At 37.0% G+C, this 14,356-nt stretch overlaps 1 protein-coding gene across 3 annotated transcripts in view; it reads right to left on the minus strand.

The window, feature by feature from the left end:
* The window catches only part of COBLL1 (cordon-bleu WH2 repeat protein like 1), a 79,296-nt gene that overhangs the window by 59,764 nt on the left and 5,176 nt on the right, over nt 1-14,356 (minus strand). Inside the window, exon 1 of one of the 3 annotated variants that reach the window (XM_042040686.1) lies at nt 13,814-13,852. The exons of the other annotated variants lie outside the window; for them this stretch is intronic. The gene's annotated coding sequence lies outside the window, so the exon portion shown is untranslated. Of the gene's footprint in view, nt 1-13,813; nt 13,853-14,356 lie in introns of those variants that run through there. 3 annotated transcript variants of the gene reach the window in all.

Genomic DNA, 14,356 nt, shown 5'->3' on the forward strand with positions numbered 1-14,356 from the left:
CACAGAACTCAAAGAAAATTCTTACTACTATAAAGATTTGTCTGTTATTTTCTCTGCTTGGAATGGGAGAGCAGGGGCTTCTATTGACTTGGTGGTGTGTAGACACTGAGTAACTACACTTCCAACACTTCATACAAGAACTTCCCAGTTCATCAGTTCAACATCAGCTATGATACTGTTGACATGTAACACTGCAAGGTCATGTGCTAAATGCAACTACTGGAAGTGAACTCCATTAATTCTAAATAAAGTAACTATTTTAGCAAAAATAGACACACTGGATGCAATCTAATAGGCTTCCAGTATGCTTCCTAATATGCGTCTCTGCTCCCCTCTACTGATACTTATGCCATTATTAATAGAAAGCTAAATGAAAGTGGACAAATTTGGGAAGTAGCTACACTGTTCATCAAGGCCATATCCTTAAAAGTATGGACGTTGAGGAAGCTGTGTCTAAGAAGAGATATGGAAGTAACTAGCATGTCTTGTGTTTGAATTGTAAGAATTTGTTTTCTTCTGCTTTTTAATTTCCTTATTTAAGACATATTAGTGCTCATAATTAATTTGTATGTATTTTTCACAGCTTTGAAATAAAATCTCTGGACAGCAGAAACTAGCCAATGCATTAGGCTTTCATAGTTGGACATTAGTAACTGGAATAGCAACTGGTCTATGATACACCATTACAGAATTTTCAGTTCTAGATAAGAGGTCACACACACACACACACACACACAACCCCAGCAAGGGGGGGAAAAAAAAAAATAGCCTAATTTAGACTCATAAAATCAAATACCAAAGAAAGGATTCTACCAATCCTAGTCCTGTCTCACCCAATGTGGAACAAAAATCCAAAACTAACAAATATAATCTATGTTTTCACATCTTAGGTATCTGAGAACTTCATAGTTATTTATTTATGCAGATGACTAAATACTTCCCTTCATTTTTCAAATATCCTTGAACAGAAGTATTTATTCAAGAACATAAATGACAGAAAATAAATGGCTGTATAGCTCTTGTCACTGCAACGCAAAAACATTTAAGTCCAGTTCTTAACAACTGCAGTATCACACAATTTAACACTTCCTCAAAAGCGCAATCAATATCTAGTCCAAATTTCTGCACAACCCACAAGAATTTAGATATAAAAAAAATTTTAAAAGCCAAACAAAACCCTTCACACAACTATTCCTAGCCAGCAGTGAGAGGCACATTCTTACATTCCCATGGAAAGTTAACTGCACGAGGAGCATGGCTGCATGTTCCCTTGAGGCCAGGCACAACTGAACTACTGGACAAAGAACAAGTTCTGGTCCCAATCACTTGCACATACACATAGATCATGGGAACTCATTTCCCCTGGGTCACTTGGTTACACAGCTGCACGTGTGCCATTTATTTTTAGAACACAAATTTTTTTTTTAAATGAACAATCAAGTACTACATGATCAAAAAAAAAAATCCAGAAGAGACAAAAATATCTGTCTGTATTGCTAGCATAGCATGCTTCACAGCATAAGCTAAACACACATGCAAAGCTAGTTTTGTACTGTTCAGTGAAACGATCTTATGAGCTGCCAAGTTAAAAACTTAAGACGGGTGACTACTATCCTATCACTCCCAGGCGTCCAAGATCCATGATGCAGAAGCCTCATCACGCTATGAGAATCTTGTCCCTGTCCCAGTTTCTACTCAGAAGTCTTGAAGACTTCTTTAACAATTTCAATAGGACAGAGGAGTGATGGTGGATGGAAAATTGATGTAACCATGTTACTGCCACTACCCTAATACATAAGTGGTTCTGTGCTGAAAGTTCTGGGACAGCCACAAATTAAGTTTTTTGGAGAAAGTTGGTCTAGTGTTGACTCAGACATATTGACAAGGAGCAGAAAAATAGAATACAGCTTTATTTGAGCCTTCATTTATGTAAAAAGTCTCAAACAAGCTGTGACCTGCTAGTAAGAGATGCCAGAATTCACTTGTCAAAATAGGAGTTACAGTAGGTAAAGACAGAGGAAACTGAGTGATTCTGGATGCCTCTTCGTAAGGTCCACCAACCTCTCACCCTGTTCTCGATCCAAGGACGAGCCACTGGCTACACAACCTCACTGGGTCCCACTGCTAATCATTATATGCATCACAAGACCACACCTTCTAAATAATCAGCAGCAGCCTGGCTGAATCTTTTTGCTAAACAAAAAAACCCCTAACTCAGCTAAAAAATGTTCATAAGACACACTATTTCTGTGCATAAGGTCACATTATGTGCTCAAGCTCACCATCATTTATATTCTCATAATTCCATTTTCTGCGTATTTGCTGATGTGAAACAGGGTTGAATGGGGGATATTTCTGCCATGGCAACATTTCAGACTGTGTAAAACATTTTTTCAGACTGCAAGTATGACCCAACAGCCTTTAAAAATATTCTATATCATTAGCTTTCTGGTGTCAGAGGTGGCAAATAAGGATACCAGGTAACTGTCAAAAGCAAAGAATCACCAAGCAAAGAATCAAACAATGACAAAAACTTCTGAGAAAATTGCAAGACAAATTTTACAGCTAGGCCAAGCAATCATTTCTCTATCATTTTACAATTACATGACCACATAACTTTATCACAATTCATGTTAAGTGATGCAGCTAAGTGACTGGGGTGAAAGAAACAACAGAAACAGAATAATTTGGAAAAGACCCTTAAGATCATCAAGTCCAGCCATAAACTTAACAATGCCAGGTTCTTACCTCCTCCAGTGGAGGGATGAAACTGCCTTTTCAGGTTGCCCACCCCGATCATATTCTTTTAATTTTTTTAAATAATGAAAATATTAAAGTAATCATCCCTTCCATTTTGGCCAAGTTACATACAAGCTTAGTTGCCAAAGCAACCAGTTGCAGGCCTTGGTACCCCACCCTCTTTTATCATGTAGCTCTTTCTGAAAAATCTCAATATTTTATTGCCAAACTCAAATCTGAAACTCCCACTCATGGAAGCTTAAGAGATGTAAATCATCTGCTTCCTTTCTTGGCATCCTGTGTCTCCAAACATGACACTGTTACGTTCAAATCAGACTAAATTAGCAAGCCTAGACATTTAAAATGACATTAGCAGACAACATTGTGGTCAACCCTTTCAATTCTTTGATATGGCAGTTTTATCTCTCACCAGTCTTGTTTATTTCTAACAAAATTATAATAACAATACAATTTAAATAAACCAACAAAGCAGAGCTCTCACTGTTATTTCACTGGATTTGCTGTATATAATTAAGCTTAAAAGCAAACTGAATGATCTCTTATACTTACTATTATTTCAGTATTGCACTAATTGCAGAAGGAGTCCTTACATCAGCTGACCAAATTAAAATAGAAGTTGGGGTGTATCAGCTGAGACTGAAATGTTATGGTGCAATGCAACTGTTCTACCGAAAAGTTAGTTGGTCAAAACAGCTCAGAACAATAAAAATTGATTCGGGTCAGGACAGAGTACCTTCCAGAAAATACTGACATTTTTCTGATGGCAAAGCCAACATTTAACAATAGGAACTGGTGACATCCCTCACTCTTGCAGTTTAAAGCCTTAAGTGAAGCATCAGAGGTTCTATGAAAAACATGCTCCTTATAGGTTTTTTAAATCTTTTTATTTATTTTTACTTCTGACGATCTTAGCATGACAAAACAGAAGTTTGGTCAGTGAAAGTATCCATCAGAATTTATGGGCTCCTTGTACTTAATGTCTTCTTGATTTAATTCCCAGGATATCAGTTATTTTTCTGTTAATTGTAAGGTCAAAGAGGACCCCATGGAAGCAATAAGCAGCAGGAACTAAATAAACAGAAGACCGGATCTTTAATGCAAATGTGTTTCCTGGAGGAAAGGAGTAAATCAGTGCAGATAATGTAGTACAGAAGCAGGAAAAAAAGTTTAAAAAAAAATAAAAATCACATGTTCTAAAACAATCTGTTCAAAACTTTTCTCCCTGGAACATAAGTAGCTCTTCAAAACCAGTGCCCTGCTGAGGAATTTACGTACTTGCCAAGGTTTGAGTTACTAATCAAAAGCAACAGCTATTTGCTTTGTGGATGAAAAGTTGTAGCACTTGCTCCAAATTAAAAATAAACCAAACAAGCAAACAAATCACAATTATTTTAAGGTACAATGCAAGTGCACAGTGAGAACCGCCTGTGTGAGTGCGTAACTGAGACAAGCACCCCAGAATACATCCCCCTTCATTAGAAGTTTCAAGAAAAAGAATACTGGTAGTACAATTAAGAGGCCTTCAGAGTACTGAACCAGTTCACATAATGCTTAATGCTTTCCAAATCCATCAGTTACAAGGTCACACTAGGGTAATTCCACAGCATGTCTCCCAATAACCATGCTTCTGGCCTGTTAAAGAACTATGCATTTATATGAACAGCTAGAATTTAAAATTTATCTTTAACAACCAGAGAGCATGACTACTTAGATATTATGTGCATTTTCCAAAATCACTGTTCAACCCTAAATCCTTATCCTGATTTAATAAACCACCACTACAGACACTAGGACATCTGATAACTGACAAATATGTTTTCAAAAATTAAGTTTCTGGCCCCAGAAAAGGTTCCCCTTCCCAGAATTTTATCTCTATATGTTATATGGTATCCTCCCAAGTACATCCAATATAACTTGATCTGTACTACAGAAACTCCTTGTGGTTCAAAAAAGACTTCACACCTGATAGTTCCTACAACTACTTAATAATAAAATGAAACATTTTCAAGATTTTGAACCTTCTTCCTTCTATTCCACCGCTGTGAAAAAGCAGAAAGAAGTAGATTAGAAAGGCCTCACTTCTTCAAGAACACATCCATTACTTGTTATTGGAATACAATCAAATCCTAGTTTTAAATATAAAGTTATTTTACCAACATGTTTGATTAAAAAATACTGAAAAAAGGGTACCATAAGGAATCATAAATTATGAAAAGGAGGTACCAATAGGTACCTTGAGAGCCTAAACACAGCTGCCTACATAAGCCTGCAAAGTTCCTGCAACATCCTTCCCTCACAGAACTTCAGTTAAATGTAGGTAAGTGATGGTAAACAATGGAGTAGTCATTATAAGTATCAAACTTCATGACAACTATGCATTTGAAAGATGAATTTATGTTTCAGTATAAAGCATAATTGATACTAAAACTATATTAAGTTTGTGCCATGTGAAGATTTTTTCAGGAACGAATTATATCTGCTTTCCCTTACAGTACTGCACAACTGACTCACCATTGCTGCCTTTTCCCTTTCTTTCTCTGTTCCTCTGCTTCCATCAGCAGCATGGTTTCCCATCTGATTCATGGTCAGGATTCTTACTGCAGGGAGGCTAACTGTGCATTTGAGTACAAATGCTAAGAGGATGACAACACTCTACTCAGTGCAAATTGTTATGCTAAAATCACTCTACCAAAATAGTTCCGGCTTTGGGGAGTTTTCCAAAAAAATTTCTCTAAGGACATTAAGTATATCACAGGAATACCAATTCACCCTTTATCCAGGTACTTACTGTTGTTCCAGATTCAGCTAATTCTGCCTGAGAAAAACTTACTTATATTTCCTAAATGATGATCTAGGCCATCCTACAGTGCCCTACAGATCTGCCATGGGGGTTGCCCTAGAAGATCTTCAAAGGTCGCTTCCAAGCCAAGTAATTCTATGATGCCCCTGAAGACAAAAATAAACTGGTAGAAATCAAAGGGAGGAAAATATTTTGGCAAACCTTCTTCTTGAGGAGAGTAAGTATATGTGGATGTGGTGCTTAGAAGCATAAAAACTATTAAATTAATTTTAAAAACAAAGGCAACAGCATTCTAGTTGGCATTAAGAAACAGTAGAACATTACAAACAGGGCAAAGAAGTCTTTTAAAAGAGAGTATGAGAACAAACCAAAACCAGCTTAGGCTATCAAACAAAAATTTAAAGAAGCTATAAGTGAATGCAAAAAAACCCAGCAAGGACACCGGCACAGGGAGAAAGCCAACTGGCCATTTCCAGATGCCACAACTGACTGGATACAGCTTGAACCAGCAGGGTTTAACAGGCACTGGGGAAATATTTCACATCCTCTTCAGTAAAATCACCTTTGACTTAAGTATAGCAAAGGGGTTGTTCTAAGCAATAATAAACAGATAAAAATAACCCCATTCTGTTTGTTCTATTGAATAGGGGATTAAAATAACTGGCAAGGCTTTAAGTCATGAGCTAGAGGTGGATTCACCAGGTCACAATTGGAAAAGGAGAACTGCCAGTCCTTGATAAGCACAGCAATTACCATTCTTTTATATACAGAACTACTCTAAGGGAGTACAGCTTCCTTAAACAGCAATAACAGCATATCCTTTGATTTATACAGCAGTCCTGCAGCAATACAACCAACATCCTGTTTTCATCTTACAGTACAGCTGGGCACTTTGTCTACATGCTTTATTTATCAGAGTCCCCATAACTGAGTGCCTTGTCATTATAAGAAACAGCACCCTTCAACATAGCAGCATTTTACCTTCCTGGTTCTTTCCTTATGAACATTCTTACATGGTACCTACCTGATCTACAGAGTACATAGATGTTTACTGTGAGTTTTGGCACAATGTGACTTCAGTTTATAAACGTTAACCAAATAAAGTAACATACTTCTCCCACTCAAGAAGTCATGTAAAAAACCACCCAAGAAAATTCAGACAAAAAGGGTTTTCTTACTTCCTGGATTCCAAAGGAAAGGACAAAAATATCTAAGCTGCCAGATCTCCTAAAGCCTGTAAAACACACAAATTCCTGATATCTGAAACCATCTCTAAGTTCTTCCTGGATTTAGAAGTTTTCCCTGAATATAACACCAAACCTCTGTAAAATGCCTAAAAGAATATATGTCTAAAACATTTGATCAGACATAACACAGATTACTTATTAATTCTGTATCCTGTGTTATCACAACAGTCGGAATCCTGTCAGAAATGCAGTACTTTCCACATTCTTGCCCATGAAAGTAACCAGCCAAATAGCATTTTGAATGATTTACATGCTCATACTCTGTAACCATGCAGTAACTCATGTACATGCCATTCACATGTTGTCACACTTTAGAAATAGAAAGATCAAGAGTGCTTAACTCTTAACCACTTTATTTGTTCTAAAGTGTTAGAAGAAATTCTTGCTTATTGAATACATTAAACCACTAAAACTTATAAAATGAGGAAACTTTTGCTAGCTACATCTGTAACACATCCACATTTTTTATCCATTTATCCTCAAGAAAGTGGTAAACTGCGTGTCAGCACAATCTCAGTGGAAACAAAAAGACAATTACTAACACCAATACAGGGCAAACTTCTTATTTAGAAGTTAATGACACTGATTCAAGAGCAACAGAGAACCTTGGATTTGTCTGGTCAGAAAAAACCCTGCGGTAGGGGCAAAGAACAGGCAAAATTACTGCCAACACCATACAGCAGAAGAAGCCAAAGTGACAAGGATGCAGATCAGAATACCACCTTGACCAGAGTGTCCTTAGCGGCAGGAGCTAGGTCTGGGGCAAGTTGCAGAGAGTTTATCTGCTAAAATCTCCAAAATTTGTCATGATTTCCCCACACTTAACTGCAGCAGATCAGTACTTTACAGAATGTAAACTGAAGCTAAGAAGTGGAAAACCAGAGCAGTCAATGTGGACAAAAAGTTCATGAACAGCTATCTATACAGATCATAGAAGCAGAACAAGACGTAAACAAGGGAGCACTAAAACTCAGTTGCAAATCTGTGAACTTTTCAAAAGTTCACCCTCACTCTGCAGAGTAAAACTCTAAGTGTCAGTTACTTAAAGCGCATCGACCTCCCCCAAGTACCACATTTTCTCTCTCCCAGTAAATACGGGTTGGGTTTTGAACGCCTCCCAAAGGAGGAAATCCCTGGAAAGAACTCTGGCTTCATATCAGAGAAGAGACTGAAATTGTGGCTAATGGCCATCCCACTGTTTTTTTGACACACATAAAATGACAATTATCAGAATATTTTAAATTTTTATTACATGGATACAAAGTCACTAGCATAATGCCATTAGCTTAAAGCAGAAAGGCTCTCCTTGGATACAAAAATTGAAAGCTGACACTTCAAAAACATCCCAAACTACAGTATCCTAAGATGAATACAGACAAAGAAAAGCCTTATCTAACATTAAAAACACAAAAAGGAACTACCCCAGATTTCCATGATTTGATTACCAGTAACCTATCACTGGCTTCTTCTGATTGAAGAAGAGGACATGAAGTTGCAACAACCTGAATCCACCACCTCAACAGCAGCAGCAAACCTACTCAATTTAGAACAAGCAACACAAACTTCCTTCTACCTAGAGAGTCCCTAAGGGAGGGAGAGAGGTATGCAACCTCTGTTAATTATTCAATGACTATCAAAACCCAAACAAACAAAAAAAAATGGGGGGAAGAGGAAGAATCTGAATCCATGTCCAGTGTCAGATCTTTGAAAGAATCACTTTCTCATAAAGAGTCACTTCTTTCTCACTGTCACTTAAATATTTAAGTGAAAATATTTGTTAATCAAAGTCACTGGTAAACACAATGGTACACAATACTGGTGCACAATACTGGCACACCTACGACAGTTTGAAAATGTGACTCCCATTTTTTGATGGATCTCATTTTCTCATCAGAATCCAAAAGTTTTTTAATGAGTTGAGTTAAATGACTGTTCACAATTGCAACTAATGCTATGCCATGTTTAGCTGTGCCCTCTTGTCTTTGATAAAGGATCATGTGGTCTTTTGCAGACAAGACAGGAGATCTTTTGACCATGTTGAGCATATATTCACATGATACCACAAACTCACTCAAGGAAACAGTCAGTGTATGACTGAGATGTGAAATATGATGTGACAGGATGTGGGAAAGGCCTGTAAGTATAGACAGAGTTTTCCAGATCTCATTAGGCTTTTAAAATTATTTTTAAATGAAAGTTAAAACATTATAAAATACTTCTAAACTTGGAGCTTTTGTTTTCCTGTAACAGAAGAACTCTTTACACACTCAACTATTTTTCCTTTCTGAGAGTACATTATTGGCAAATTAATTGCACACTTCTCAATGAACCAGGGTAGAATTTTGCAAGGGCATTTCTACCTTAAGTTGTTAAAGCTCTTCCAAGTGGCTCTGACAAACATTTTTACAAAATAAACAATTCACCGGACACGTCATTTCCTACCATCCAACTCCACACCGTGAGCAGGAAGAGGCAGCATCAGCCTATCAGAGAATACACAGATTTCATTCAGGAAATGTGAAGGAATATCCAGCTGCTCTTCTCTAGTGGAGACAGAATGCAGGACAGCTGTCTCTTATGCAGAGGGGCAGAGCAGTGACCAACACTACAGAGATCTTTCCACAAAACCACTCAGTCAGGGTACCAAATAATTTCAAAGACTCCATCTACACTCAACACGCATGAAATACTGCTTGACATAGTATAGGATAAAATCTCAGCATTTATGTTATGTGCCATTATTTCCAAACAGTCTCAATTTTAACATAAAATCTTATTCTGGATTAAATACTGGCAAGCAGTCTTCAAAAAAAAAAAATTCCTGTAAACCTGTTAGCTAGCAGGCTTTACATATTATAACTACAAAATCCAGGAAAATGTTGGGGTAAGAAAAAGCAGGAAGAAAACCTAACAATAGGCGCCTATAAGCAGTATCTTAAAGAACATCATCAGAAAAAAAAAAAAAAAAAAGAACTGATTGATTTGAGTATTTCTAAAACGATCATAGTACCAAATCCCCATTTTTTTTTTCTAAAATAAATCATTATATACTTTCAAGGTTTAATTGTAAATTTAACATTTACAATTCATTGCGTTTCTCTCCTCCTTTATTAACTTAAGATTTATGGATAAAGATGCATTACAGCAGTGTATTTTGGGAGGAAGACTGGAAAGTTTGTAAGAATGTTTGGGCAGTGGAAATATGAGAACAGCCAAAGAAAGATGCTTAGAAATAAGACAGATTCCAACAGTTCAGACAGTGATGTCAGATCCTTATTACTTTTCCAAAATAAGCCTCTTCAGATTCTCTTTTATACCCTCACTATTGACAACCAGCTCTGAAGAAGTGCTTATAAAATGCTTTGGTTTTCCTCATCTTCTACATTTTCACCTTGCTTTTCTATGAAAGTGAAGAAGCATTGCATGATGTATTGAGAATATCTCAACAACACCTGCAAGGGGGGATTTTGTGCCCTGCGCTGCAAAAGAACCATCAAAATAAACCACAAAAATTATCTAGGTTCCAAAATCCTCTGATCCCTGCACATATCACCCGGCAGAAAACCAGAGCCCTCTCCCTACTCCCAAAAAAACCCCAATCAACCACCAGGAAACAAGAGAGAAGCATTAAGAAGCTGAAGGAGTAAAGACACATCTGACCCATCCATTTCTACAACAAATGTCCTGATAACCTATCATGCAGATGTGAAATTATAGATACATGTATCAAATTCTGAGAAAGGACAGCATATAATACATGAATAAAATTACTACTACTGGCCCAAAAAAGTCATAGGTAAACTCTTAACTTACTTGAATAAAGAAAAAAAACCATCCTACTTAATGTCTCTAGCTATCACTGCCTGCCTTAAGACCTCAGCTTCAAGTCCTGCAATGTCCAAGGCATTACTCAACCATAGATAAGCAAGCAGATGAGATCAGAAACTGCAAAGACAGTCAATGACTTCACTTTAAAGTGCCACATAAAAGGGCCTGGGAAACCCTTCTCCCCTTCAACAGTGTAGTGAAAATATTCTCCATGCCCATGCAAGTACAAGGGAATAAGATGCACTGAGCTAGGTAAAACAGAATACACAATATTTAAACACAAAAGCACATTTACAAAAAGAAGAATTTATATTTTCAGAGTGAAGTCGGGGAAGAGGAATTAGATAAAGGCAGAATGGGAGCAGGGGGAAAAAAAAAAAAAACTCCAACAAAACAACAAACATATGGAAAGATCAAGCTCCTTTTAAATCTGAAGATTTAAAAGAATGCACAAAGCCAGAACCCTAAAAGATCCACTCAACTTGCTGGGTTCTTACCCCTTCAAGCAAAAATTAAGTACATCTTTCTTTACTAGTAGCTGTAGAATTACAATCTTATTGAAGATTCAGCAAAAAGAAACTTTCTCCAAGCAGTGAGTACTTTAAAAACTGAATGAAGTAAATATAGCTTAAGGAGGGTGCCAAGGATGGAATTAGTGAGGCTGATTTGTAATGTGGGTGGAAGGAGAGGATCAAAATTGCAGGCAAGTGGAAGTAAGAGACCATGAATCAGAGACCAGCAGAGGATACAGAAGGGTTTGTGTCTGGAGACTTGGGAGGGTAAACGGAAAAAGCAGTAACTCTTCAGAAATTAAAGTTGGGAACCTAGGAACAACTTTCAACATATAATGGTACCTGATCTATGTGGAGTTAAAGATTCTGAATTTAAAATTTTTTTAAAAAAAATTTTAAAATTAAAGCCCAATTTTTTTGCATAGGTTGAATTTCTGATTTTACAAAGATGCCTGAAAGTCATCAGAAATTCCACCTCTGGAAATTCTACCTATTACACTGTTGTCATCAACTAACACACACCTTGTTTGTCTTACTAACTAAAGAAGTAAAAAAACCATCCATCCATGCAAATAATTTCTATGTTCTCAAAGCCAGAATGGTTACATTTCTGATTCTGCACAACATTAATTTTTAATGAGAAAGAATGTTTAAGTCCATAGCTGCTAGTAAGGAAAGAAATACTTCATCTTTGCCTCAAAGGGTTACAACCCAGCATGACAAGTTGTAAACATTTGTTTTTTCAACTTTGTTACTAACAGATATTTTGGCTCCTTTTTTTTTTACTAGATCAGAGACAAAGCATTATTCCTCATAAAAAGTGCTTTCAACATTGCTGTCACAAGAACAGTTAAACAGTAGCCAGCCCAGTAGATTATCCTATAGCTGCAATATTATGCCCAGTTGTTTTGTCAGCCTAGTTTGACAGTACAAAAGGACTGATGTAGGTTTTACAAAAGTCAAGAGCAATACAATGATACTTAAACAAATGGCAAACTAGTGAATGACAAAAAAGCCACAAACCAAACTCAACACACCATATTCTTCCCTAATGCCCTTCAAATTACTTTAATACGTACACATAAAAGGTTTCGGGGCAATAGAAACACAAAGCTTCCATTGCTACCCTACTGATGGTCCTATTTCCTTGAACATTCTTATTTAACTCACTTAATTCAGCAAAGATCCCAGCACATCAAATGGGGGATGGGGAACACCAGGGAGGGGACACAGACGGACAAAAAACCCAAACAAAACATGGAACAGTCAAACTGAATGAAAAAAAAAATTTGCAATTCATTTTGTGAAAAGAATAGAAGAAGCAGTTCCTCCAGAAAACTTTGTCAATGGGAAGTCTGTACTAAGGGGAGAGATGAAAATGCTTATGCTCTTCCCACTACAAAACATTTAAAAGTTACCTGTCAAGCCCTGTGTATAGAAGAGCTTCATTCTTTGGAAGAAAATCCATCTGAAGGTTTGACATTAAAGCAAGGTAAAATATCAAAAGGGAAAAATAATTCTCAACAGAAAACCAAGGCCCATAAAAAAAAAAAGATTGTTAAATCAATATATCAATAACTCAGGAATATTAGAGTAAAAATTGATTTGATTTCAAAGAAAAATACGCATTATTTCTAATGATGTTCTTTTGAGATAGGATGGTGTTCTCCTTGCTGGAGGTTTTTTGACTCTTTCTGTTGGAGGAAAATAAAAGCTCACAACATTTCTTATTTAACAGAGCAACTGTTTGCATTGTTTGGGAAAGAGAGGTTTGTTTGTCTATTATTAAATAAGATTCCAAACCAAGTAGCTCTATTTCCAGCAGAGAAATGAAAATCAAATAAACGTGCAGAAAGTATTTTTAAAACACAGCTAAGAAAGCTTCCAAGCTGTACTATTTCTTCAATGAGAACCTCTGTAGAGCTAAAGCTTGCAACAAAACCAGTGCTTTCTCACAGAAGAAAGATTAAGCACAGCTAAAAATATTCACATGCTCTATTTTCTTTAACTGAGAATAGTAATCCTGATAACCATACACAAGCAGCAGAGTTGACATTAATACAAGTTCCCAAGGGAAACATTTCATAGATAGATTAGGGACTCATCCTTTAACCACCTATGGTACTCTGATCATTTACAACAGCCAAACAAAGCACATGCTCCTTCTGAACTGGATAACCTCCTAGCAAATAAAAACAAATCCAGGAACCCTGAATTCTACAAAAATTCCCATGGTATTCCATTTCTGCATTAAAAAAAAAAACATTTCTTAAGCCATGAAAAAAATGCAGTTTTATCCACCTGTCTATCCCATGAAGATTTTAACTCAGAACACATCTACTGGAACTCCAGTTAGTAAGTGTTTAAATTTACTTCATAAAGAGCTGCATGTTTAATTGTGGGACCTTAACTCAGGAGAGAATTCAGGTGAAGTGTCAAGTTTTTAATTGGTTGCTACAGCTCAGAACAGCAGGGGTGGTTCTGAGCCCCCCTTGAGTCCTCCACTGTTGCACACTGCACAGTCAGAGTTTCCCCTTCATTGTGCTAAGGCTGGGCACAGCCACAGAACTCTACAGGAATCCAGGAGCCAACATCTTGGCTTCTTGTCATTCTCTAATGCCCTGACATCAGCTCTGAGTGCTAGAGCTGTACACAGCGATACTCACAGCGAAGAGCAACTTTCTCAAACTCCAGGCAGCTATGTGAACTTAAGTTAGAGTACCAGGGCAGCTGCTGGGGAAGAAAGTGAGAGCCAGGTGAAAAGAAAAGAAAGTACACAATCAGATCTGGTTTAACTTGCAAGCAGCCATAAAAGAGAACACCTGGTATTCCTTGTATCCACTACATTAACACAGCAACTCATTATACTGACTTGTCAATTTCTACAAAAAAAGAATAAATATTTAGTTGAGCATTCTAACCTTGTTACAGCTCCAAGGGCTGGCTGGATAATCTGGCATCTGCTGTTCCACAGTACGCATAAAACTACAACAGTGGCAGCTCGGAACAGCAGTCAGGCTAGAAAAACCAGCATGCTGAGAAATTTTTTTCCAAGCTACAGTCAAGATTGTCAGAAACAGCACTGCACTTTTTGGAGTGAGACCTATTTAAATGTTGCCAGATTACAGGAGTGATCTGGCATTTTTTTGTTCATGACTTGAATATTCCTAGTGAATTACTATATCTGTCAGATGACAGGAGTTCCGTAG

The sequence above is a fragment of the Corvus kubaryi genome, unplaced genomic scaffold (assembly GCF_017639235.1).
Source record: "Corvus kubaryi isolate FWS band 111438036 unplaced genomic scaffold, C.kubaryi_AGA036_p1.0 37396, whole genome shotgun sequence".
Classification (NCBI taxonomy): Eukaryota; Metazoa; Chordata; class Aves; order Passeriformes; family Corvidae; genus Corvus; species Corvus kubaryi.